General features: G+C 35.7%; 1 pseudogene; it reads right to left on the minus strand.

Annotated features, from left to right (window-relative positions):
- LOC140853302 (galactoside 2-alpha-L-fucosyltransferase-like) overlaps window positions 1-5,339 on the minus strand; it is a 42,576-nt pseudogene extending 37,237 nt beyond the window's left edge.
- Window positions 5,340-6,204: the final 865 nt, after the last annotated feature.

Raw genomic sequence — 6,204 nt, forward strand, 5'->3', positions numbered from 1 at the left:
TTTTTATAAAAATAAATAATTAAAAAAATATAAAATTAGAGTATATTTATTGAAAAAATAGATGTTAATTTAATTAAAATAATTTAAGTACCAAAATAATATAAAAATTTTTACAAAAATTTTAATACATATTTTTTAATTTTTTAGATAAAATCGGAGCAAAAAAATGAAGCCAAAATACCTAAAAAATTTTAAAAATAGCTTCGGTGCACGGTGGACCGGTCGCTCAGTCACAGAGGCCAGAATATCCACAAAAGTTTCATGATCCACAGATGCGGCTCACAGTGCGAAAGAATTCTGGGCGCAATCCAATGGCTGACATCCATCCCAACCCGATCCGACGGTCCACGTTTGCTACCATTTATAAGTGAAGATTTTGCGCCATCCGATAGCTCAGAACTAATCTGAACCCAGATCGGATGGCTACGGTTTGATCCAACTTTGATAAGGATTAAATCGTTAATTTTTTATCAAATCTGGGGTCTAAGCCTGATCCGATGGCCAGAAAAATTTTTAAGATTTTATATATTTTCTAAAGGTTTTAGGACTCTTTTTTCTATCAAAAAAAATATGAAAAATTTATCTATAAATAGGAGGTCCGAAATAAGTCTTAAGAGGAGAAAAAAATTAGAAAAAAAATAAAAAAAAATAGAAAAAAATTAATGAGCTTTAGGGATCAAATATTGGGAGATTATGGAGCTAAAGAGCTTGATGCGTGGCTAAATCCTTCAATCCAGGAATACGATGAAGCCTGTAAATGAGTTTTTATTTTTTTTCTTATATTTAATTTTTATGTAATAAAATTATATTTTATTTCATATCTTTTTATTTTTTTTGAGGTATTGATCCAACCTACATGGCCTATACCCTCTATTGACGTGCCGTGATCTCTGGATACAGTACGTATTTGGAGAGATAGATCGTAGTATATGAGATTAAATCTTAAATCTTGTAATTGAATTTAATAGTTTATACTCAATAGGATGAGCTGTGATCTACTGATGCAGTCCGTACCCTAAAGAGATAAGCTATACTAATACCTTAATTACAAAATTAATATTGCAACATAAAAAAAAGAAGTAAATAAATCTAATTTGCATGATGGATTCAAAATTTCTGAGTTATTTCTCTAAATTATTTTTTTTTATAAATTAATTCATATTTAATTGAATTCTTGCTATTTTATCCTTCTATAATCAATTCTTTTTTATTTCTTCTTTAAAAAAAAAGAGAATCATCCTAGATCATCGTGAAATGATCCCGACTCACCCTGTCTATTAGTTGAGTTGTTTTTATTCTTGACCGTCCTACGACAGTGATCACTGCCTTCAAACTAATAAAGACATTTACTGTTATAAAGTAATGCCATTCAGTTTAAAGAATGCAAGAGCTACTTATCAATGGTTGGTCACCAAACTATTTAATGCATAAATTAGACGTAACATAGAAGTCTACATTGATGACATAACTGGTGAAAAGCCTCCAAACTTCTGATCATATTCGAAACTTGAAAGAAATCTTCGACATACTTTGATGACATCAAATAAAATTGAATCCGACGAAGTATGCATTCGGAGTAACTTCTGAAAATTTCTCAAATTTTTATGTCACAATGAGAAATTGAAGTTAATCCTGAGAAAATAAAACTATCATCAATATGAAGCATCCAAGCTCCAAGAAAGAGATACAATAATTTAATAGAAGGATTGCCGCATTCAGTCGGATCATCTCAAAATCGACAGAAAGATGTTTATCCTTCTTCAAGATCTTGAAACAAGCAAAATGACTTTTTATGTTCAGATGAGTACCAACAATCCTTTGAAAGATCTAAAAAGATATTTGATATCTCTACAATTACTTACAAAATCAAAAGTGGGAGAAACTTTGTATCTCTATCTGGCGACTCGACAGAGATAGTTACTTCGGTACTCATCCAAGTGGATGAAAATCGAATTCAACGATCGATTTCTTACACCAACAAGGTGCTTCATAATGCTAAAATAAGATATTCAAGAATAAAAAAATAATTTACGTTCTGATCATATCATCACAATGACTTCGTCTGTACTTCCAAGCATATTTAATAGTCATCTTGATAGATCAGCTGTTGAAGGTAATTCTATATCGACCAAATACTTCAAGTCGAATGGCGAAATGGACAATAAAACTCAGTAAGTTTGATATTCAATATCAATCATGATCATCAATAAAAGCACAAATTTTAGCCGACTATGTCGTCAAGTGCACTATATCCGATAAAATCCTGAAATGAACTCGATGATAAATCGAAGTAAATTGAAACTCCTGAGGCCGACTTAACATCAGTGTGGGTGCTACATATTGATGGAGCATCCAACACACAAGACAATAGTGCTGGTCTCATCCTCACCAATTCGAAGGGATTGTAAACTGAATATGTCCTTCGATTTAATTTTAAAGCCTCGAATAATCAAATCGAGTATGAAGCTCTTCTAGCCGGCTTGAAGATTGCAAAGAACTTGACATCACCAACTTGAAAGTCTTCACCGACTCACAATTGATTATCAGATAAGTTAAGACGAGTTTGAAACCCGAGACAACTATTATGATGAAATATTTTCAAAAAGTGGTAAATCTTATATCGATCTTGAAATATTTTGAAATCTCTCACATTTCAAGAGCAGAGAATGCTCGAGTTGATGTACTTTTTTGACTCAAAATCACTTCATTCAGCTCGTTCGGTCAGACGTTCATCGAATGTCTCGAACAATCAAATATTGATAAAGTCAAGAAATACTGTAAATCAATGATGAGCCAAGTTAGATGGATCCAACCATCCAGTATTTGACTGATGAAACTCTACCTGCAGATCTCTTAAAAGCCAAACGACTACGATGGATGACCTCGCATATTTTAATGAATGAATAATCCTATAAAAGGTCATTCTCTCTTTCCTTGCTAAAGTGTTTGAGACCAACGGATGCCGACTATGTACTCCAAGAAATTCATAAAGAAATTTATGGAAATCACTTGGGGGCAAATCACTGACTTATAAAGTTTTGATAAGGATATTATTGGTCCACCATGAAGAAAGATGCAGCTGAATTTCCGAAGATATGAACTATGTTAGATGTATGCTAACATACAACATCAACCGGCCAGCCAGCTGACATCAATTGTTGCACCATGACCCTTCGTACAATAGAAAATCAACATACTTGGTCCTTTCCCTCTGACATCTGGTCAAAAAAATTTATAGTGGTTGCCATTGATTATTTCACCAAATGAATGGAAGCTGAACTCCTAGCACAAATCATCGAAAGTAAGAAGGTAGACTTCATTCAGAAATTAATCATATGTAGATTCGATCTACCACATACCATCATCCCGACAACGATCGATAATTTGACAATCAGAATTCAAAGAGTTTTGTGCAAACTTTCATATTACGCACAAACTCATCTCAATCGGTCATCCACAGTCCAACGATGAAGTGAAGGTAACAAATCGAACCAGACTAAATGAAACTAAAAGTCTCTGAGTGAAAGAATTATATCCGATCTTATGGACATAGGACAACTCTCATATACCGACAGAAGAATTATCGTTCAACCAGCTTATGAAACTGGGACGATGATTCCACTTGAGATCAAATTGCTATCAGCAAGAGTGAACAGTATAATAAGCCGAGCAATTCTGAATGTCAGAGAGCTGACCTAGACTTACTTTCGAAAGTTTAACAGTAAGCTCAAATTCGAATGGCAGCATATCAGCAAAAAATAGCTCGATATTATAATACAAAAGTCAAGCCGAAGATCTTTCATCCAGGAGATCTGATTCTAAGAAAAGCAGAAGTTTCAAAATCTCTGGATCAAAAAAAATTATCTCCAAATTGGGAAAGACCCTACAGGGTAACAGACACTTCATTCGGATGCATATCGGTTAGAAATCCTAGATAGAACAACTATCCCTCAACTTGAAATGCCGATAATTTGAAGATATACTATCAATAAAGTTATACATATATGATATTTGAAATGAAAATTGGGATCCTGAATCTTGAAATCTTCAGTCAACTGCAAGTCATCTACAAAAATGACATCAGACCGACAAAGTAATCGATCAATTTTTATCGACTATATCTTAATTTTTTATTGTAAAAATCTACTTAACTCGAACGACGTATCAAATCGATAAATAATTGATCAGTTTGTACCGATTATATCTCGATTTTTCATTGTAAAAATCAACTTACTGAGTATATCTTGATTTTTCATTGTAAAAACTGACTTACCGACTATATCTCAATTTTTTATTATAAAAACTAACTTAAGTCGAATGACTACTGATGTCGACTTAGTTTTAGCTAAGCAAAATATTATACCGACTCGACTCTGATCAATAAAAAATAAACCGACTAGACTACAGTCAGTCGAAAGATATTTGACTTAACACCATCTATCAAATATCTAAAAAGTATACAAGTCGGCTGACACCCGACTAGCGGATAAATTTTACTATGATTATTGATTGACATTCAATTCATCAATGGATGAGTGGTAATCCGACTGTTATTTAACAATATTGACAGTACAAGTGTAAAAAGAGATTCCATAAAAAAAAAATTTTCTTTTCATTCATTGAAAAAGAGATTACAAAATTAGACCCAAAGTTCGATTACAAAATTGGACTTGTTGTCCGATTATAAAAAGAAAAGAAAAAAGTATTACACTGATCACTAGTCAGCTTCTTCTTCACCTTTCTCTGGTATAACTTTGGTGGTTGGAGCAAGTTCTAGTGCAGCTATGCATCTCTTTCATTCGACGCGGTGGTCTCCTTAGCAACCTTTTTCTCAACTAGGAGGGATGATGCTGTTCAGGTCCAAGTTCGAATATAATTTTTCAACTGCATTCTGCCGTCCTCGTATCCGATCACAGTAAGAGGACGATCCACCCTCGAAAAATTTTATCCTTGGAATTTTATGATTCTTTAAAATTCTCGATGGCAAGACTCAGAGCACCTTTCATCGATTCAACTTCTTCCTTAGTGGAGGCCGACTCTACATCGGCCAGTGCAACCTCTTCAAGGTGGCCCGATATTTCTTCCGCACTCCATCTCAAGCTCTTCTATGCATCCTCTCTCTTCTCCAAAGTCGATTAATGAAATGTTTCTTGCTTTTGATCCGAGATTCAAGAGAGTGATGCTCTGTTGAGCAGACCCCTAATTCGGCTTTGGAGGACAATAGTTTCGGCCGTCATGCAGGAGATCTCTTCCTGGAGCATCTTCTCCCATTCAACTGTCGCTTGAAGTTGTTCGACAGCAGCAACTTTCTCGACATTGGCGACCGCCACCTTGTCCATTCTCGTCTGACGAAGCTCGATATTTTTCGATATCCGCTCTCTAAAGCATGCAAATCGTGTGCCCACTGAAAGGACAGAATAAGTCAAAAAAAAAATAAAATAAAATGAAGAAAGGAGCTAAATAAAAAAAAACTTATTCCAAGTATTATTGGGTAAAAAGAAGAATATATTCGAACACTGTCCGATCTTTCCTGTTCTCCCTGTCAGTCGGGAGAAGTGCAACTTCGATGAGTCATTTGGCCAATGATGGATTGGCCAAGGTAGACTCGCCGATAGAGATTCGGATATCGAAAAGAGTGGGGAGACCCACCGATGACCCATTGTCGGCAGAGATAGCTGGCATCTTTTTTCCGCTCCGCAGTCGATGGTCATTCGCTTGAAACTGCCATAAAGTCGGATGCTCGACTGTGCTTGAGACTACACCACTTGAGGAATAGCTTACACAGCAGTCAGATCGTTCTGGTTCAGTGTGACTGCAGAATTGGCCCGAACCCTGATTGATGGAGCTGCTGATAGTTCTGGTGCGGCATCTTCGTCTCTCACCAGTCTCAAACTCCGATCGATGGTACTTCAATTAGAAGAACATTGTCAGAGCCGACAACACTATAACCGACTCAATGCTGGGAGCTATCATCGATGGGATGTCGGACACCATCGTCGGTACCTGACTCAGTGTCACCCTGACTTCTTTTCGACGGTCGGGATGGCCCATGTCGATCGCTGCTCTCTTCTTAGCAACATGTAGACAGATGTCGGCAGCTGAGACGTGTGCTATCGACCACATAGCTACAATCAAAAGATAAAATTTAGTACAAAGTTCAGTATAAAGTTTAGAAGCAAACAAAAAACAAAGCGACCAATTATG

This window comes from Elaeis guineensis, chromosome 13 (assembly GCF_000442705.2).
Source record: "Elaeis guineensis isolate ETL-2024a chromosome 13, EG11, whole genome shotgun sequence".
NCBI lineage: Eukaryota > Viridiplantae > Streptophyta > Magnoliopsida > Arecales > Arecaceae > Elaeis > Elaeis guineensis.